This window comes from Canis aureus, chromosome 11 (genome assembly GCF_053574225.1).
Source record: "Canis aureus isolate CA01 chromosome 11, VMU_Caureus_v.1.0, whole genome shotgun sequence".
In the NCBI taxonomy this organism is placed as follows: Eukaryota; Metazoa; Chordata; class Mammalia; order Carnivora; family Canidae; genus Canis; species Canis aureus.
This window is the reverse complement of record NC_135621.1, coordinates 67,279,150-67,300,596: the sequence shown is the minus strand read 5'-3', so window position 1 is coordinate 67,300,596 and position 21,447 is coordinate 67,279,150. Positions and strand designations below refer to the sequence as shown.

Here is a 21,447-nt window from a genome sequence, read left to right as displayed (position 1 = left end):
ACTTCTATGGCTCTTCTCCAAGGGGCTTCTCAGGAACCCAGGCTCTGCCTATTTCCTAGGTCCTCAGAATACTTTGGCTCCAGTTGCAGAGGATCCCCTGAAAGGCTTTTAGGGAGCAAGAAGTAGCATCTTACTTCTACCCCATTCCATTGGTCAGAATTGGTCGAATGATCCCACCTGCTTTCCCAGGAGGACTGGGAAATGTAGTCTCACCGTGTTTCCGAAAGGAAGCTGACTTTGATGACTATACAGTGGTTTCTGTAGAAGACTGTAAGTAGTCAAGTCAATCTTTAAAAAGACAAGTAAGGAGGAAATTTAGCCTCCTAGTCGTGGAGGCTCTCCATTGCCGTCCTCTCTGGGATGCCGACAGCGCACCTTCCCACCATGACTGCTCATAGTACTAACCTGAGTGTCCTTTGGTAAGAATAATGTGACCCACCTTTTCCTTCTTGGTTCTCTAAGAAAGGGTGATAGGCCCTTTTTTCTTTCTCTTTCTCTCTCTCTTTTTAAAAGATTTATTGACCTAAGACAGAGAGAGAGAGCAGGGGGAAGGTAGAGGGAGAGGGAGAGGGAGACAGAACCTCAGGCAGACTCTGCACTGAGCTCAGAGCCTGATGCGGGGCTGGATCCCATGACCCTGAGATCATGACTTGGGCCAAAACCAAGGATCACATGCTTAATGACTGAGCCACCCAGATGCCCCTCTATCTTTCTTTTTCAAAGAAAAGTAGAATGTCACATGCAGTGCCTCATTTAGATGTGTCTGGAGTCTTGGAAGCTTGACTATCCTACGTTCTCGTACAAATGGACCTTGAGAGCTTGTTCAGAGTTTCCAGCAGGGGAGTGCAGCTGGTCCTAGGCCCTTGACTAAAGAATAGTTCTCTATGGGGGAGGGTCATCCTCTTCAGCTGAGTGTACAGCTTTGCGAGGGACACACCGAGTCGTGAGGGAAGAAGGGGACACCCACGTAGCTAAGCCAGATCAGCCAAATCCACCCTGGTGATCAGCGGGATGATGCATGTCTCAGCCAGATCCCCCTCACATCTGGTAATAGGCCTTTCTTCGAGTGTGTAATAGGACTTTCCTCAGTGTCTTGTCTTGGGACCAAGGGAAATAACAGTAACTAGCATTTATTGAGCACATATTATATAAACCAGCACTTACATCGTCACCTTAGTGGGGGCAAATCTCACCCTAGGTCTGGAAGAGATGTGTAGAATTGAATAAATGGTTTCGACTTCGGTTTTTAACACCCATTCTGCTGGGTGTCAGAAAGGTCATTTCTGTTGCTTTTGGCTTCTGCTCTATAACCAGATTTTGTCTTGAGTTTCCAGGGGATGGATGGGAAGTAGCTGGGATTCGATGTTCTGGTGTCCATCGGTCCATGGTGGCATCTGCCATTACATCCTGTCAAGTGACAAAACTAAAACAATTGGAGTTTAATGTCATTTATTCAAGGCAAAAAAAAAAAAAAAAAATCCCTGGGCCAGGGGAGGTGCCTCACAAGCCGTGGAGCTGTTCCCGAGGGCGTTTGGGCCAGAGTGAGCTTCACAGGGCCTTAGGAGAGGCAGCGCGGGAAGGCCGGGACCGGGAAGGCCGGGACCCACGGGGCAGGGGCAGGGGGCAGGGAGGCTGGGCCGCAGGGGAGCGCAGGACTGAGGGCTCTGATGGCGTCTGTCTGCTCGCTTTCCCTGACGGATGGTTTTCCCAAGCTCAGGCTGACTTGGGTTGAGCTCTGTGACGTAGCCTCCACTGGGTGGGTCCCGATGTCCACATGAACGTCATCAGTCCAAACTGCCAGGCTTCACGGCCCGTCAGGCCGCCGCCTGGGTCGGTGCTCCGCTCACACCTCAAAGCCGCGGTCGTCTCTGCTTCTACTTCACGTCCACCTCCCCCTTGACCAAGAACAAGCCACGGTTTCCGGCACCTGGAGAGATCCTGACACTCCCACCTCCTGCCTGACAGAGCGCCCCCCCCGCCCCCCCCGCGCCCTCCCCCGGGGCAGGCCTTTCTCAGGGACCCTGCTGCCCGCTTGGTGGCTCTCCTGCCTCCATAGCCTCGATAATCCTCCTCTGCCTTGTCCTCTGAACTCTGTGTTCAGTATTTATGCCACAGAGGTGACGTGTTAAACTTTGCAGAGCCAAAGGGCTCCTTCTTACCACTGCTAAGTAGTCCTGTGGCTTTTGGGCCTTATCGCTCCTCCCCTGAGGCAGCAAGAGCCGCTGACTTCAGGCCAGATAAGGAAACACCACAGACGGGTCAGGAGGAGGCCAAGGGGCACTAGGAAGTAAATACGCTGTTACAAAAAAAAAAATTGCGAATTTGTCAAAATATTTTCCTGTCCCAATCTCACTGAATTCTCAAAGGCCCGTGTCTGAGGCGGCCGCCCTCACTCTCTACGGCACCGACGGAGACACTGAGTTGTACTCCTGGGATCTGCTGTGCCAGGATACGTTTTGGGTGTGTGGGGGATGGAGGAAGTTACTGCCGATTTGAATTGGTGGAAAGTTCGGAGAAGGGCCATTTCCAAGACATTCGCCCTTAGTACCCTGAAGTGCGGACACAGATGAACTGATACGAAATCTCATCCACTGGAGACGAGCCTCAGCCTTGCCTTTAACACATACCTGAGGCGCACTTGAAAATTGTAAGAAGCCTATTATTCGGAAGGGGGGGGAGGGACAAAAGGTTGGCGAAGAATCCCTTCAATTAAGTTAAACTCCTTCTTGCAAATCTCGTCTAATGATTTGCTTATTAGGAAAATCCTTTTATTTACCAACAGTGTGAATGTAAAGTTTGCTCAGTCATTCAATAAATATCGACCGAGGCCTTTCGAGGCCGAGTGCAGACAGTAATTAGGTTTTAAACTCTCCAATTTGCAGCATTGAGATGCTCTAAGCTGCCTCCTCCCCTCAGATTTGAAATCTTTCTAAAATTCAGTGAATCCTGGGAGCAGAAGGAAGGGGGTTCTGGGAGCCCCACAGGGATTGTGGGTGCTGGGAAGAGGTGCTTAGAAATGTGGGAGGAGACGAGGCTTGCAAGGTCTGAGGGAGGAACAGACCCTGCAGGGGAGCAAAAGGGATAGAACACCCCCCAGTCCTTCTGGGGACAAGGCCTCCATTTTCCATAGATGCTCCCTTACTGACCTGTGTTGACTAAATCTCCACACCCAGGATGACGGGGCTTCTCTTACACCCCGGTGAAGCCCATCACACCGTGGTCTCATAGTGCCAGACAGCACCGCCGAAGAACCTGGAGAAGCAAAAGACGCAACAACAGGCGCAAACCAAGGTAAGTGTCCGGTTGGAGTATTGTTGGGACAGGGGCCAAGGTGGGTGGCAGGGGCTCTCATTTCGAAAAGGAAAAGGAACCACAGTAAAGTTATTTTTGGAGCTCGCCAACCTTTGCTCAGGCTTCCAAATGGCACTTACTAGAAAGCCTCTGGAAAACGCCTCCTCTACGCATCCGGGGTCAGGGGTTCAACGAGGGCTCATCATCTTCTGGTGGAAGAATTAGCGGCCTCAGAGGCCTTGCAGGCATGGGGTCAGCGGTTCTGAAGGCACTCCCTATTGTTAGAAAAGACGGCAGCGTCCTGTGGGTGGTGGGAAGACTGGGGCCCTCTTGAGAGAGCTGGGTGCGGCCTGCTGGCGTCCTTAACGAGGGGCACGTCTCAGTGGTGTTGGTATCGCCACCTTCTCCGACACCAGCAACAGTAAGGGCCGTTTCCAATAGTTGAGCAGGTTCCAAGTCAAGCCTGAAGGTGACCATCAAAGAAGGAGTCAGGTGACTTGGGTTCAAATCCGGACCTTACCGCTTTCCAGGTACAGTAGATTTGGGGTGGCTGCAAATTCTTTGCACTCCTCCTCCCATTAAGAGATGGAGTCCAGGGGTGCCTGGGGGGCTCAGGGGTTGAGCGTCTGCCCTTGGCTCAGGGACCCGGGACCCCAGAATCGAGGCCCACATTGGGCTCCCTGTGGAGAGCCTGCTTCTCCCTCGGCCTATGTCTCTGCCTCTCTCTCTGTGTGTGTCTCTCATAAATAAATAAATAAATAAATAAATAAATAAATAAATAAAGTAAAAAAAAAAAAAGAGATGGCCTCCATTCCCCATCTTCCTTCTCTAGGCTGGGCCTGTGGTTCACCTTGACCTGGAGCCTGGGGTAGGAGTAGTGCTAAGCTAGTGCCACAGGGGACTTGCAGCTTCTGCCCTGGCCTCTCGGAATGCTCACTCTCAGGACATTCCCTGTCAGGCTGCATGGGACACTTTGTAGAGATTGAGAGACCTTGAGTGACTGCTCCAGCTTTATCTGTTCAGCCAAAGCTGTGCTGGGACATGTGGCTCAGTGGAGCCTCCACGTAGCTAGAGCCCCAGCCAACGTCTAACTGCAAATGCATGGGACTCCCCCCCCTCCCATGAGATCTGCCTGCAGACGCCTCCAGGGAACCATAAGAACCAAGGCTTCAGGCTCCCATGTATGGGGCTGTGTACAGAGTAGGACCTCAGCTGAGGTACCTCACCACTCAGAGGGGTAGTTTCCTTCTATAAAAATGGGCAAAAGAGCGGGGGCTACTTCAGAGGTCTGAATGTGAAAATGGTGCAAGTGCCAAGCACAGTGGCCAGCACACAGTAGGTCTTCAATGCATGCCAGGCTCCTTCCCGCCCTTTCTCCAGGAGGTCCTACCTACGGCCCGGGTGTGAGTCAGTATAGGCTGCCGCTCTGGACCTCCTGGGCAAACACCCGACTGCCCTCAAAGGGAATGCCTGGGATTGAATCCGAAAATGGGGTTGGAGAGAACTTGATTGTTATCTTTCTGGGGCAATCTGCATCCCTCCACCCACCCACCCCATCCCCTGCCTTTAGGAAAAATATTACCATGTTGTATGAGGAAAATTGTAAGTTTTAAACACAATTTTTCTTCTCAGTTTAAGAGATTGAGAGATTAGGTTTTCGCCTCTCTCTTTTTTTTTTTTTTTAGCAAGAAATATGCTTGCTCACATTGAAAAGTACCGGCATGAAATAAAACAACTCCCCTTCTGTTCCCCAGCCAGCAGGTTTTCTTCAACACCCCAGCCCCGGAGAGCCACAGATTGCACAGCGGGCAGACTTTGTTGAACAGATGAACAACTGTGGCTTAATCTGTTTGGGGAAAGGAAAAAAAAAGTCCTGAAGCAATTGATAAAGAGGCTGAGAGGCTGAGGTCAGTGTGAAGGAAGAGTAAATGAGGCCAGATTGGGGAACGTTGAAACCTAAGCCTCTTCCCCCACCCTCCGCGCCTCTTCCCCCCACCCCCGTCCTGAATGGGGTGTGTGGGTAACACTCAGGACTAATCTGCTGGGAAAGGAGCTGAGAGCCTCCCGGACCGCCTAGGTCGGAGTCCTGTTTCCATTATTATCCAAAATTATTTATTTCATGGATTCATCTAGTTTATTACCCAAAACATTTTTTTTTTTTTTTGAAAACTGTTATCAGAGTGTAGCATAGGATAGTACAGGAATCCTAAGGACAGGCAAACGAGGGTTCATAAGCCGAACACATGGGGTAACCCGCACGTAGGTGGGGAACACACCCCCAGCCCCCCACTGGCCTAGTCGCTATCCCAACTTAGAACCTCAGGATGTCTCGGAGCTCATACACGTTCACGTGTGTCCTTCTAGAGACGATCTGCACATATGCAAGAATACGGATGTTATTATTTTATACAAATGTAGTAAAAAATGTATTTTGTAAGGTACATAGTGTATTATCCAGAATAGTCCGCCTCTGGCTTTTTTTCACATTTTTCTCGGTGATCGTTCTATATCACTATGTGGAAAGTGGCTACTTTCTTTAGTGGTTGCATAGTATTCCTTTGTCTAAATGTACCACAATTATTTAATTTTATTAAAAGGCAAAGAGGGGGGATCCCTGGGTGGCTCAGTGGTTTGGCGCCTGCCTTTGGCCCAGGGCGTGATCCTGGGGTCCTGGGATCGAGTCCTGCATCAGGCTCCCTGCGGGGAGCCTGCTTCTCCCTCTGTCCGTGTCTCTGCCTCTTTCTGTGTGTCTCCATGAATAAGTAAATAACATCTTTAAAAATAAATAAATAAATAAAAGGCAAAGAGGTTGTGTTCAATCTTTTTGGAGCTTTGGAGCTGGCTTTTCTTTTTTTTTAAGTATTCTTGAGGTATCTTTGTTGTCCTTCATATTTAAGGTGGCAGCTAGGCCTGAAAAATACTACCAGTTCCTACTCGATTCTGAAATGTGTTGGGTGTGGTACCACCTGGGGTGGTCGCCTATTTTATTGCCTCGTCCTGTTAGGACTCGGTTGTTCCGTGTTTGAGTATGTATCCAGGAAGTAGAAATAATGTCCCTGACCCCCCACTTCCCTTTCTGGCAAATCAGCATCCGGTGAATGAGTCCAACTGCTTTCCCCCACGCCCCTCTCTCAGGCCCTGGCTCCCCCAGCATTGTCCTGGCCCCGGGAGCTGGAGGTTTTGGAAGACAGGCCTCCAGCTCTTCCAGGCAGGACCAGTTGGAGGAACTGTGTTCACGCTGATTAAGCCGGGCCCTCCTTTCCTGCCTGCCTCCTCCTTCCAATGGTCTTTTTTTTTTTTTCTAAGATTTTATTTTATTTATTCATGAGAGACACACGCAGAGAGAGAGAGGCAGAGACACAGGCAGAGGGAGAAGCAGACCCCATGCAGGGAGCCCGACGCGGGACTCGATTCCGGGTCTCCAGGACCACGACATGAGCTGAAGTCAGACTCTCAACCGCTGAGCCACCCAGGTGCCCCCCAAGGGTCTTTTCATCCCTCATCTCCCTCCCTGTCATTTACAGGAGCTCTCAGAGTCATTTACACTTGGTGTGACTTCATGTGGGTGCCTACCTCTTTCTCCAGCTGGCATTTGCTCTCGAAATTTCTTCCCTACCATATTTACAGCACACTAGTCTTTGCCCCCTTAGGGCCTTTTGACACCCTGACAGCAGGAGCAGTGATACACTTGGGGGGTTGGGGCAGTCTGCTCCCCTCCCTCCGCCGCCACCAGAATCAGGCCTGTGCTTTCCCGGCCCTCAGGGGACAGGCAGGAAGGGGTAGGCCTCGCTGGGCCAGGACCTCCGGGGAGGCAGGACGGTCCCAATATCTGTCACCTACAGCAGACGGGCAAATGCCACGGGCTCTGTGCAGAGGGGCGCAAGGCTGAGCTACGGAAGCATGTCCTCCAAAGGCGGGGTCGCAGGCAAGAGTCGGGGTTGGGGGCTCCCTCGTTCAGTGTAGGAGGAAGTCCTCGGGGTGCGACGCCAGGAGGCAAGCATCACTGGCTCACCTCTGCAACCGGCAACCGGGCCTCCCCGAGCCTCCGTGAGGGCGGTGACCGTGACCGCCTTGCAGAGCGTAATCGAGATGAGCTGAGCTGATGTGCAGCCACGTAAGCACGCCTGCGACCCTGACTGCTGTTCCAGGTGGCCCTGGTGCGGTGGCCCGGTGCTGGTCACCTTAGCCCAGGCCCTGCTCCCTTTGTCCTCCCGGGCCTGGCCTCTCTCCTGGCTCCCCTCGCTGTCCGAGCCTGTCCTGGTCTCTGCTCCCCCTTTCCCACCCCCACCCCCTGCATGCCTGCTGCCTCCACCAGGAAGCCCTCACTCCTCCCACTCCCTCGGCCCGGCCCTCCACCCACGAGGGGGCAAAAAGCCCACCGCGAACCGAGGAACATACACCAGCTTCTTCCTCCAGAGCTTTTGTGTTTCGTTTGCCCCTTAGTCTCTGCACTGTCCAGGCTCCTTCCAAACTCCCAGCTCCAGGGTCTCCCTGACCCCCCACCTCCTCAGGTGCCCCAGGACGGTCTGGAGGGAGGGAGCAGGAGGTGCCATCCTGAGCCCTGGGGACTGCGGAGACCAGCCATGGCTAACACCCTCTCCACGGGCCTCACGTCTGTGCGTCTGTGCGGATGGTAAGAACCACGGAACCGAGCGATGTCCTGTGAGGGCCTGCTCCAGAGCCGGGCTGTTCCAGGCATTTCACGTTTTACTCTTCCATGTGATCCCCACAGCAGCCCTCTGGCTGGGATGTCGGAAGCAGCCTCTAGATTTTCAAGCTGCAGCTCGGAGTGGGTCCCTATCAAGGTTTCATCACTGCTCAAGTAGCAGAACCGGGACTTGAACCCGGGCCTGCCTGACCCCAGGGTCCAGGAGGACTTCTGGTAGTAGTAACGCTTCACACTCTGTTTTGTAGTTGGCTCAACTAGGCCAAGAACCGGTGTCCTCGACTCTTGAACTTGGCACGCACCCCGGACTAGCTGAGGACCGCAAGCTTTGTCTTGTCCACACGCAGATCTGATGTTGAAAGAGCCAGATTGTACATATTTGGAAGTAGCTTTGCCAAGACTCACGTGGGCGCGAGTGTTTTCCCAAACTTCTGAAATACCTTCCTCCATGAATGAATCTCCCGGGAGATAGTGGGTGTTAGAGAGGTGGTGTCGAGGGGCCCCCCGCCGCCCATGGGGACCTCCTCGGGACGGACGCGCATCACAAGAGGTATGGACGGGAAAACCAGTGGCTAGCGAAAGGTGCTCCTAAAAGGTGCTCCATGCGAGCTCCTAAAGGGCTTGAGAGTTTTCCTCAAAGCGAGCAGTGCTCCCCTTCAGGGTCAGCTGAGGGCAACAGCGCTCACAGCCTTCCCGTGGCCCAAACCTCAGGTTTATGGATCGCGTCCGTGGAGGCGCGGTCTGACCTTCCACCCGAAGTCTTTCCAACCCCTTTTTTCCTTGAGGTTTGGACTCTTCTTCCTCTGGATTTTTGCCTGCAGCTCTCACTTGAACGATAGCCTAATGATATCCCTAGTGTCCTAGCATTAAATAGAGGGGCTGCTCTGGATCGAAGTGTGTTCCCACAAAACTCACATCCACCCTAGAACCCCAGAATGCCACATTACTTGGAAACTGGGTCTGTGATCGGCTACAATGAGGTCATCCCGAAGGAATTCCACCCCGAGAGGAAATCCCCTGCCTGGTGTCCTGCTAAGAGAAAGGAAAGGGGGGACCACACGGAGCCCCGGGTGAGCCCGGAGGCCGGAGCCTGGAGTAACACGTCCCCCAGCCTGGGAACACCACGGGTGGCCGGCACCCACCAGGAACTGGGAGAGGCGGGGGAGGATGCTCCCTAGAGCCTTCGGGGGAAGCATGACCCGCCCACACCTTGAGTTTGGACTTCCAGCCTCCAGGACTGTGAGAGAATACGGATCTGTCATTTGAAGTCACCTGCGATGATTAGCTCTGGGAGCCCTAGGACACTGGTCCAGGGACTGTCACATGACTCTCTAAAGAAGATACTTTTTTGCTCATGAACATTCCATGGGCTTTGTCTTGTTTTTAAACAAAGCTCGCCGGGCCTCAGTTTTCTCACCTACAGGTGGCTTATTAGTCAACTCCGACTGCATTAAAAGTACCCCAGCCTCGGTGACACAAGGCACTGGGCCTGTACCACCAGGCTCACGGGCCCGTGGGGAGGCTGGTTGCTCTGCTCCACACATCTCTCGCTCTTTGAGAAGAAGTACAGGCCTCCCGGGCCTTCTTAAGGCCAGTGCAGAAGTCCCAGTGGGGAAACCCCATGTGAGAGCACCTTGAAAGCCTCTGCATGTGGCACATCTGCTAGCATCCCTTGGCCCGAGCCAGTCAGAAGGCTCTGGAGGAGAATCCGTCTTCTTTCCTGTCTTGTTTTCTAGAGGCTGCCTGCATTATTTGGCTTGTGGCCTCCTTCCATCTTCAAAGCCAGCAGTGGCCGCCCAGACATCACTCTGACTCTCCTGTTTCCCTCTTAACTCCTAAGCACCCTGGTGATTTCGTTAGGCCAGCCGGACAGTCCAGGATGATGTCCCGGCCTCAAGGTCAGCGGACTGGCAACCTTAATCCTCCTGTGCCACATAACGTAAGATATTCACAGGTTCTGGGGACTAGGACGTGGGCATCTTTGGGGGCCATTATTCTGCTGATCGCATGGTCAAAACTAGTGTCACGGACTCGAGGGGAGGGGACGTAGACTCGACCATTTGCTGGGAGGAATAGCACAGCTTCTGTGGCTCTCTTTAACCACCGCAGCATGCATTGACTCACGCAATCCTCAGAGCAGCCCCACAAGGTGGGTACTAGAATTATCCACATTGGAAAGGAGAAAACTGAGAGCAGAGGTGTTAATTACGGGGCTAAGCTGAGCCAGCTGGTAAGCAGGAGAGCCGGCCTTCCATCTAGGCCGTTGGGCCGTGGAACCAGAGCACTGTCGTGCCTGGCATTCCCGGGGCTCAGCAGATGTGTATTTTCTCCTCTGTTGATCCCATTCTCTCAACCTTTCAGGAGCAGGAAGCTGGCCTGTAGCTCATGATACACACTCATCTCTCACGAATACACTCACACACACGAGGGCTATGGTAAAGTCCTCTTAATAATCGGGGTGGTGGAGTGATACCTATTTAAGTCAATAGAAATTTCATGTTGATCTTCCAACCCTCTTCTTTTTTTAAGATTTTTTTATTTATTCATATATGAGAGACAGAGAGAGAAGCAGAGATACAGGAAGAGGGAGACGCAGGCTCCCTGCAGGGAACCCGATGTGGGACTTGATCCCAGCACCCCGGGATCGCGCCCTGAGCCAAAGGCAGACGCTCAACCACTGAGCCACCCAGGCGTCCCTTCCAACCCTCTTCTGACTGGTTATTAGTTTTCTTGCGATTTCTCTCTACCATGGAACTGCCACCCAACTTCCATACTCTTGACTTTTTGACTCCAGCTCACTCCTGTCTGCTAGTCCCTATTCTCAGATGTTGTCTTAGTAATATGTGGGTCCCTTCCCCTCTCTGGTGTGGTGCCCTGGCCCCGACACTTCCCACCCCCACCCCAAGCCCAGGGTCCTCTCCCAGAGCAAACCTTTCTCTGTTGAAGCTGGAACGTCGCACAGTGCAGGTCCCAAAACCAAAGGCAATGGGGCGATGCCCAGAGGGAGTGGGAGCCGCAACATCTAAAAATCAGCATCTTGTTGGGTTGCCTGGCTGGTTTAGTCCGTAGAGCAATTGACTCTTGAGCTCGGGGTCCAGAGGTCAAGCCCCATATTGGGCACAGAGTTTACTTAATTTAAAAAAAGAAAAGGGGTGGGGGGCAGCCCCGGTGGCTTAGCAGTTTAGTGCTGCCTTCAGCCCAGGGTGTGATCCTGGAGATCCGGGATCGAGTCCCACGTCGGGCTCCCGGCATGGAGCCCACTTCTCCCTCTGCCTGTCTCTCTCTCTCTTTGTGTGTCGAAAGAAAGAAAGAAAGAAAGAAAGAAAGAAAGAAAGAAAGAAAGAAAGAAAGACCACCCAACATCTTGTCTGAATACATTCAAATTTACGTAGGTTTTGAGATCAATGTATATGAAGTACTAGGGATCACGGGTGGGAAGCATTAGCCTAAATAATCATGCGATTTGCACCAAATTCTCTACGTCCTACCCTAGAACCCGTAAGAGCCTGGTGTCAAGACAGTCTGCAGACAGAAGTGGATGCATGCCTTTTAAATAGAGTAATGCTTTTGGATTCGTTCACTTGTCAGACAAATATTTATTAAGTACTTGCTATGAATCAGTCACTGTGCTAGGCATAGAGCACAAAGATGAATAATTTGGATGATTCCTGCCCCAAGGAGTTCACAGTTAATTACAACTATTATCCACATTTTATATTATCTACGTTTTATACGTGGGCATGGAAAGTCTAAAGATATTAACCACTATATGTGTCTGTCAGTTAGACGAGGTATTTTTCCCAGGAATTATCATTCAGAAAAGAGGGAAGTACTTGGAAGAGAGGCAAGATGGTGGAAGAGATGGTGGTCCTCGTTTCATGTGATCCCCCAAATTTAGCAAGATGAAAGTACTTCATCTTTGGGCCTACAAATTCTATACTAAATACTAAACACACTATAAAGGAATAATACAAAGTGTCCCCTTTACTACCCTTAGTCAGTACTTCTGACGTTTCTGGTCACCAGATGTGTGGATTTTCCACACTTCAAGCCATTGTGACACTATCTGGGTGTCCTACAATTTACCTCAATTCTGACACTCTCCCCCTGGAGATAGATCCCACAGGTTAGGGGCTCGGCCCCGTGAGACCGTCCCCCTCCCCCCTCATCTCAGTTCAGACACCAAGCACAAGTCCAGCTTGTCACCTGGGCTTCTGACCACCTGGCTGTAAATCCAGAGGCTCCCACAAACCCCTCCTCTGGTTGATTTGTTAGAGTGGCTCACCACACCCAGGAAAGCACTTTGCTTACTACACGACCAGTTCATCATAAAAGGATGTAACTCAAAAAAACAAAAACAAAAACAAAAAAACCTTAAAAAAAAAAAAAAGGATGTAACTCACAACAGGGAGATGGAAGACAGGCATAGGGCAAGTTACGTGGGAGGGGGTGCAGAGCTTCCATGGCCTCTCAAGGTCCCTCCACATGTTGACCAACCAGGACGATCTCTGAACCATGTCCTTTTTGGGTTTTTATGGAGGCCTTGTTATATAGGCCCGACTGATTAAATCATTGGCTATTGGCAATCAATTCACCCTCCAGCTCCTCTCCGCTGCCCCTAGTCAGACAGGTCAGGGGAGAGGGGTGGGACTGATTGGTTCCTCCAGCAACCAGCCCCCATCCTAAGGTCATCTTGGGACTTTCCGAAAATCACCTCATTGATATAAACTCAGGTATGGTTGAAGGGGCTTCTATAGGAATAACAAAAGACACCCATTTCTCCTTTATGGCTCTAATCACTTAGGAAATTTTGAGGTTTTAGGAGCTCTATACAGGAAACGGGGACAAAGACCAAATATACATATTTCGTAATAGAAATCCCAATATCATAGGATCCCTGCAACGGCTCCCATGTTACATCAATGCTTTCTAAATTGCTTTTTATTTAACAACCGTGTTACAGTTTTGAGGAAGACATTAGCCTAAAATACCCCTCGCCCACGCTAGCTTTGGAAGCTTCTGGAGATCATTGACTTGATACAAAAGGGGGACGAGGAAACGGAACACAGATTTGTTAGTTATTCCGGGGGATGCGACTTCACATTGGCAATGCTGGAAGTTGTCATAAGCAAGCCTTTTAGGATCACTGTAAAAAGCAGAACAGTGAGTAGTTATGTTGGAGAGACTAGAGAACACAGGAGCCGACCAATGCTATGCAGATGGGCACTTTGTAGTCTGGGATAAAATTTCCAGCGACAGCTTCCCCTACAGGGTCCCTGAGAATCCCCAGCAATCCCGGCGGAAGTGAGGACGCCTAATAAGTGGCCCTCATGACCAGGAGGACACAGGTGACCAAGAGGCGCGTGAACAGTTGGAATAGATCTGGTTCACGAAACAGGAGAGTGGGAACAAGGTGGTCCTTACAGATGAAATATTTTGCATAAATTAATTCATTGCATGAATGATCTTAAATATGTGTGTGTAACTAAACTCATACATCGAGCAAGCGTATCCCAGTTAAGTCTATGCCACAAAATGTTTTCTGTGCTCACGTTGGCCAATGATGTGGGAGGATTTCCCCTCTGGAAAGTTTAGGGCTGCCTTGTATTTGGTGCCAGCTTCGGTCTGGGCACACGTGGAATCTTTGCCCAAAGCCACCAACTAGGAGGGCAGAGCCAGATCTAATGGGTTTGCCTTAATTCTTCAGTCACGCCAAGCTTCATAAAATCTAAGACACTGGTCCCTGGCCCTGTTGTCCATCTATGTCATTCCATTTAACCTCAGAGCATTTATAAGCACCAACCCCCACCATGAAGGATTTGTTCTTCAAACCCTCGAATCACTTTTAGTGCAGAATTAAGAGAGAAGAGCCTGACTTTTAACTGAAGATTAAGGAAAAAGGAATAATTTGTCTACGAACAGCTCTAGATTCTAGGGTTCTGGGGGCCCCTTCTCCCTAGTATGCAACCTGAGTTCTAATCTTCCCTGTTCTCTCACTTACTTCCTGAGAAGGTTTGACAAATGCCTGTAGGCTCAGCCCCAGCAGGACAGCCTGCAAGGAACAAATCAATGAGCAAGTTCCCTTTGTCATCTTTAAAATAATAAACCAACAAACCCCATTCGTCTCTCTGGGTAACAGGATTTTACTGTTTTTTTTTTTTTTTTGATACTTTGCAGTATCATGTTCATTTTCTACATGAGCATGTTCTTTAATAAGAACCCAAAATCTGAAATGTTCTTTATTTTTTCAGAGAGACGGAGAGCGAGAGAGCGAGTGCACGTGCAAGAAGAAGGGGAGGGGGGCAGAAGGAGAGAGAGAATCTTGAGCAGGCTCCCCTGCTCAGCGCAGAGCCCGGCCTGGGGCTTGGCCTCAACACCCTGAGATCAGGACCTGAGCCGAAATCAGAAGTCAGAAGCTCAATCAACTGACCCACTCACGTGCCCCTGAAACGTTCATTTTTGGAAACATGCAACTATTCAGCTACAGAATTCCAATTTCACTTCCCAGAATTGCCCGGAGCCCACCTCACATTTAAGTTCTTTCTTTCCAATTAATCTGGCCTAAGAGAACCAAACACTTGCCCATGGGAAATACATTCAGAGCTCCCCTCTGTTGGGATCTGCCTGCCACCCAACGCCACCTTCCCCCAGGACGCCAAGAGAGGTGTGAGTAAAGGTAAAGGGACAGAGATGCCCCAAAGAGCTTGAGCTTTATATTTTGTGTGTGTGTGTGTGTTCAACATTATTAGGTCTCTCTGAGACTTTCCTTTAAGGCCACATACTTACACATCTATCAAGTTCCTAGAAGTTCTGTGACATAGAGTAGAAGACCCTGTATGACTCAGAGCAAGCAGTGCAACCTCTCTGAGCTACAGTTTGCTCATGTGTAGAACGATGGTTGGATCCAAAGGGAAAAGGGGAAAAGAGCATGGCTTAGGGAGACAGCAGGACTGGATTCAAATCCCGATGGCTTATTGCTGGGCAAGAAGTTGAGCCTTGGCTTCCTTATTTGAAAGGAGACTTCTTGGGACCCCTGGGTGGCTCAGTGGTTGAGCATCTGCCTTTGGCTCAGGTTGTGATCCTGGGGTCCCAGGATCGAGTCCCGCATTGGGCTCCCTGCAGGAAGCCTGCCTCTCCCTCTGCCTGTGTCTCTGCCTCTCTCTGTGTCTCTCATGAATAAATAAATAAAATCTTTAAAAAAAGAATGAAAGGAGACTTCTTGTCAAGATTAAATATACTGTATAATATATCCTGGTACATCTTATATGCTAAAAAAAAATGGTAGTGCTGGTTGTTTTGATCATTACTACTACTACCATATATGCGAAAGGGCCTATTTCTCTTAAAACCATAAAGCACAAGGCTGTCAGCTCAGCTGCACAAGCTGTGCACTGCACAACTCCAAGGTGCCGTCCACATAGAACACAATGTCTAGGGCACCCTGAGAAAGCACTCTACAGATTTTAAATATTGATTTTATCGAGAATAACAGAGGTAACACAGGACTTCTCTTGTCATGTTAGGTGCAAATAAGGCTCTCTAAATGATAAAATAGGTTACAAAGGCGCTGGAACTTCTGGGCAGGACTTGTTAAATAGAACAACAAAACACGGAAAATCTACCGGTCACCCGCCTTTAAGTGATTTGTTCCAAGTGTTAGTAATGAAGACGCTGGGGAGAGAGTTGCCCTGGCCTCCTAGGCATGTCCCTTCTGCTTAAGGTACCTGAAGGGACCCGGTGGGCTTGGTGTGGGCCTCCGACAGTTAGGAAGGCGGGATAAGTTCCAAAGAGAGGCGCCGGCTGCCTTGCTCCTCGCTGGGCCGGGGACACTGCAAAGCAATCAGCCTCCGTCGCTCCAGCAGGATGGGATCAGATCGGACATATGGAAAAAGAACTGGCTTGAATGATTTTCCAGTTTCTTTAAAAGGCTTTTAGGCTCCATTTGCCAGGGAGGCCGAGCACGGGGGTGGGGTGGGGGGTGGGGGACAGCACATGCGGTGTGGATGCCCCAGGAGCAGAGGCTGGACCGAGGGGGAGTTTGGGTAGTGGGAGGGGTACAGCCCCTGCGAGGAACAGAGTGCATGCCCAGCGCCCCCAACCCAGGGTCCCTCTGCCCCTCTGCTCTGCTCGTGTTCTCTCTCTCTCTCATGCTCTCTCCCTCCCAAACAAATACATAAGATCCTAAAAAAATAAATAAAGTAAGTGCGAAAGCAAGGGCTTGAGGCTGGGCTAGCTGGAGACTCTTGAACAAGATGTGAGCTGAGGCTGGAAAAGCAGTGGGATGTGCCTTCTGAGATCCTCCAGAGGTGGGGGGATCAACACAGCAGGTGTTTCCAGCCTCGAGTCCACGGGCCTCACTTGATTCACCAGCCTACTGTCCTTGGTATTTGACAGGGTTGCCTCTGGCCTCCACCTCTCTAGATTCTTCCCTTCTACTCCTCGGCCAGGATAACCTCCACCTCCCCGGATGGACTGTGCTTAGGCCTCTCCAGCGAAAATGAATGCCCCTGAAGGCAGGGACTGTGTCTGGCCTTGTCCTCGCCCTCAGCGCCAAGGCCACGAGAAGCGTATTATTGAAGAGGATGAGAGGGCCTCGGTCCCAGAACAGAGGGATGGGAGGATGGTGGTGGGGGAGCAGGAGGGGGAGGGTGGACAGGAAATGGAGGTGCCGCACAGAGCTCATCCTCCCCCTTCATCTCTGGGACAGCCAAGGACTACGCCATTAGATTTTAGGAACAAGGAGAAATCATACACTGCCACCGTCATCTCTCCAAAAGCACCCTTCCCCGACTTAAAAAATTCAATTAGAAATTTAACAGCCCTATGGTAAAAGCTTTATTCCTCTGACCTTTTATTCATTGGAAATATCCAGTTTACTACCCATCTACCCTCCATGAGGTTGACTGTTGTTCTAATGATGATGCAACGCACTGGAAGTTTCCAAAGTCCTGAAGTCCTGTTCCGCCAAGACAGTCTGAGTTCCGCGACACGACAACTGGGTGTGCGGTACACACCACGCGTGAAGTCTTCCAATGGTCGCTCTTTGTCACTTGGTTAGCCTGAACATCCCACTGCCCGAGCATGTCACATAACAAACATTTCTCGTTCTTGGGGGTCAGGCTCACCTCTGAGAGATGGAGCATGGACAGGGAAAATTCGCTCCTTCCATCGCTCAGGTAAGCCTTCATGCCACGTAGATCTCTCCAGGGCGGATTTCAGACGAGTGATGTTCAAGGTGAAACAAAGCGATGAGCCGACATGGAAACATATATCGCTTTCTCCATATGTTTATAGACAGATCTCTCTCGAACTCAAGAAAACACCTTTCCCCTCCACCGAAATACCAACTTCCCTCCAATTTCCTGGCAGTTCACAATCAGAGCACGCCGGGGAGGCTGCAATATTTTCCTTCAAATGTGTAGAAACACCTTGTTCTCCGAGAGCTGTGCTCAAGCCTATTGAGTGCTGTCTCGTGTGATCATCGGGGCCGTCCCACTTGTGCGGTAAAATGCTGGTTTATTCTTCTGGACGTCACAGATTCACTAAATCCAAAGTCAATGTCCATACAGAAGTTGTGGGTTTGTTTGAATGACATTCTCAGGCACAGAAACATGAATGTCCATGGTGGATTGATATAGAGGAAATTGTTAGATGTTGAGGGGCAGGGTGAGGGCCGTGGGAGGAAAGTTAAAACAAACAAACAAACAAACAAACAAGGAAGGAAGGAAGTCATCTCAGAGAATTAGGAAATCTGGAGCTTTCCTTTCTAGGCCTCGGATCTTTGTGGGATTCCATGTGGCTTTCATTTCCAGTTCCTTGTCTCCTAACAAAGAGAATAAAGATGGTTTTTAAAGTAAATGCGAGCCCTTCCAGGAAAAAGAGAGCTCCTCCTCCCTTCCCCTCTTTAAGTCCTAGTAGCAGAATTTTCTTTTGCACTATTAAAAATGGCGTGGGCCACCTTTTCTCCAAAAACACACGAAGCTGCGGCATAACTCTTTCCCAAATAATTAATCTTTCCAGTGGAATCTTTCAAAGCCCCACGTTTCCTGTTATTTTATACAGCTGCAATTTGTAACTGGAGCTCCTGCCCAGTGTTCCACGGGCAAAACGCCAAATCCACTACATTTCACCTACCAAGGTGCCCTGCACAAATAATCCTTAACCGCAAGTTAAACAGTTAGGTCCTGTTCTAGCCGAAAAGAAAAGCCCAAGGAACAAAAGACGTTTAACATACTTCTGCGTGAAAATTCTAGTGGATGCTCACAATATTCTATTTTCCAGGGTCAACATTGGGAGGCATCATCAGGATGCCACAATAAAAGAAGGATTTTCAAAAACTGATCGATTCTTGCGTTAAGCTATTATTTGTGAATCACAAAAATGACATCCTCTTCGTTATCCGGAAGCCAGAAACTCTGAGTTGCTGTATCAGACCCACCTTGTTTGCTTCCTTAGCTGGAAGGCCAGAGCTAAGACCGGCTGGAGGGCAAGTAGGGAGGCAAAAGGTAGGGCTTTGGCTGGGACTCCCTTCCGTCTCCTGTCTGCGTCTCCCCTCTTCCCTCCACCCAGTAATCATTTCTCCATGCTGCCCATGAAGGAAGTTCTCTCAAGATCACTAAGCCGGGGGTTTCTTCTATTTCAAACCCTTTCCACTCTTCTTCCCACTTTTCCACCCCCACCACACATTTCTGCATTTCACCTGCCTCCTACTTTTCAAAAATTGAAGCCATTGACCAAGACCCTCAACTTCCTGCTACAGCCTCACCTTCTCTGGCGCCATCCCCCTTCCTTTCCTCCCATCCTGGCTGAGGCTTCCTACCCTGAGGTCAGGCCCTGTGTTCTGGATCCCAGCCCCTCCTGTTCTCTCCTCTCCCCTGTATACTCCACCCTTCCCTGACACTGAATCCTTCCTCTTTACACTGAATCATAAAATTCCTCTTAAGATAAAACAAGAACACCCTCAACCCACAGCCCCTTCCTGCTATTATTTTGTCCTTCTCTCCCAGTGAAACTTCTGGAATAGGTTTATACTACATCTTCCTTTTCATCATTTTCCCTCACTTCTCAGCCCCATCACTTTGGCCACCGGTTAATGGCCACCATGTTGGAAAGCAAAGGACTCAGTCCTCACCTTCCTGGCCACTTTGGGACCTTCCCTCCTGAGACCCTCTTCCCTGGGTTCTTCTTGTTTTCCTCCTACCTCTTCCCCGCTCTTTCTCCGTCTTCTTTTCCTTACCATCCTTCTCCACAGAGCCATTAAATGTCTCAGTTTTTTTTACATTTCACTTCCCACTATATTCCCTCATTACCTTAAACAGCTACAGCTCCAATAATCAGGCTCATACATTCAGTCACCTACTCAAAATCTCCAGCTCGGCTTCTCAAAGCCACAAGTCCAAACCCCAAGTCACAATCTTTCCTCCCAAACATGAGTCTCTACCTCAGATTCTTATCTCAACAAATGATGCCACCATCTACTGGTTGCTCAAGTCTCATAAACCTGACATCCTTGGTAACTTTGCCTAGTTCTCAAATCTGACCATTCCCTTAGGCCTGCTGTTTATACCTGCTAAAATCTCTCATATTCATTCGCTTCTCTCCATTTCTACATCCACCACCCCAACCTTGGGCACCATCTGCTCTTGCCTGGACCATTGCAGTAGCTTCCCAGCTGGTTTCTGTACATCCTTTCTCAATGCTCGTTACGCAGTTCTCCACAACGTTGCCAGACTGTGGCACTCTCTTGCATGGATTCTTTTAATGATACAGGACACAAACTCTGTATGCTTCTCGGATTCCCTTAACAGTATCCTTTTATTTCTCCGGGTTGGTGTTCCCCGTATGCCTCAACCTCCAGGTTTGGATGAAACGCCTTTCACCTTGGGCACGACCACTGAAGAGTCTGGGTGGTTTGCTCTGAAAGCACAGGGGAATTAGCTCTTGTAGAGTGAAACAGGAACAATGGACGATGGAAGATGGGAGAATACTAGGCAGATGAATCACTCCCTCCTTTCTCCCTGATAAGAATGGCTCTGAAAATGTGATTTTCCTTATAAGCTTTCTAGAGAAATTCTGTGTGCGGCACAAACGCACCACTTTAGTCTTTAACTCAGAATTGACTTCCTAGCGGTCCCAGATAAGACAAATGTTTAGGATAAAGACCAAAATACTTATCCAAGACTACATGGATTGATTCCTGTCTACTTCTGTAGCCTCTCTCATCTCCTACCACTTTCCTGTCATTTTTCTATCTCCGGCTACAGTAGAGAGGTTTTCATTCATGCCAAATCCTCACGTGCCAGAAAGTTTATCTGGAAAACTCTTCCTTTCCACACACACCACCCTCCTCCCCCGCTTCACCTGGCTAACTCTTTTCCCAGCAGATCTGTTTTACTTCCTTCACTTCCTTCCAAAGGAAATCTCCATGGCCCTCCCTCCTCCCTCCTCCCCCACTTCTCCTGTTTCCTCCGTTGCTAAGGACTCTAGATGATCTGTGTGGGGTTTGACTAGTGTCTACCCCCTCCCCACACTGATTGTAAACTCCATGAGAGCAGAGACAGCACCTGCTTTGGCTCTCCTTTGCATCCCCAGAGCAGAGCCTAACACTCCAAAAAACACACTGAGTAAATGAACTCATCCGATCCAACACTCCTGCTGGAGAAGCTAAGATCAAAGAGATGAAGGGATTCATTCAAGCTAACCAGTCAGTGGTAGAGCTCAGTTGTTCTTCTACCTTCTTTTTCAATCGAGAATCATCCTTCTTAATTCTGAAAAAGACAGTAACAGACAGATCAATGAAACAGAACAGAGGATCCCGAAATAGATCTAAATATCTGCTTCACATACGAAAAGCACTCACCCTCATTCATAATAAAATAAATGCAAATTAAAAATGAGGGGACTTTTTTTTATCTTTCCAGTTGGCAAAATTCACAAAGTTTGGTAATTTCCCCTCTTATGAAGGCACTCAACAGTAAAGAGCCAAATATATAAGAGTAAATATATAAGTTTTTATGGAGTATTTAAATTGTCTTCTTCCATGGGAGACAGTTTGACAATAGTTATTTGATTATAATAAGTACAAAATCACAAGAGCACATGTTCTCTGCGATTCAACCTAGCACTTCAACTTTTAGGTGTTTATCCTACAGATATATTTGCCCAGATGGGAAATAGAAAACATGCAGTTATTCATTGCAGCATTATTTGTAATAGCAAAAGATTTAATGTGTATCACTTGTGGACAGGTGAAGTAAATTGTGGTATTTTTATACAATGGAACAATATGTAGCTTTAAAAAAGAATGAGATGGGATCCCTGGGTGGCTCAGTGGTTTAGCGCCTGCCTTCGGCTCAGGGCGTGATCCTGGAGACCCAGGGTCGAGTCCCATGTCAGGCTCCCTGCATGGAGCCTGCTTCTCCCTCTGCCTGTGTCTGTGCTTCTCTCTCTCTCTCTCTCTGTGTCTCTCATGAATAAATAAATAAAATCTT

The 21,447-nt window shown here is 49.5% G+C and overlaps 2 long non-coding RNA genes across 3 annotated transcripts; one reads left to right on the top strand and one right to left on the bottom strand.

Moving 5' to 3' along the window:
- Nucleotides 1-1,453: 1,453 nt before the first annotated feature.
- Nucleotides 1,454-3,983, bottom strand: LOC144323108 (uncharacterized). Its single transcript, XR_013388643.1, has 4 exons — nucleotides 3,432-3,983; nucleotides 3,147-3,252; nucleotides 2,160-2,280; nucleotides 1,454-1,895 (listed from the first exon to the last, which is right to left on the bottom strand). It is a non-coding gene; the product is annotated as an uncharacterized LOC144323108 (long non-coding RNA).
- Nucleotides 1,984-15,143, top strand: LOC144323107 (uncharacterized). 2 transcript variants are annotated; one of them, XR_013388642.1, is made up of 3 exons: nucleotides 1,984-2,647; nucleotides 3,174-3,291; nucleotides 5,046-6,166. It is a non-coding gene; the product is annotated as an uncharacterized LOC144323107 (long non-coding RNA). The 2 variants fall into 2 exon arrangements; XR_013388641.1 differs by lacking the exon at nucleotides 5,046-6,166 and adding an exon at nucleotides 14,209-15,143 and having other exon boundaries at nucleotides 1,987-2,647.
- Nucleotides 15,144-21,447: the final 6,304 nt, after the last annotated feature.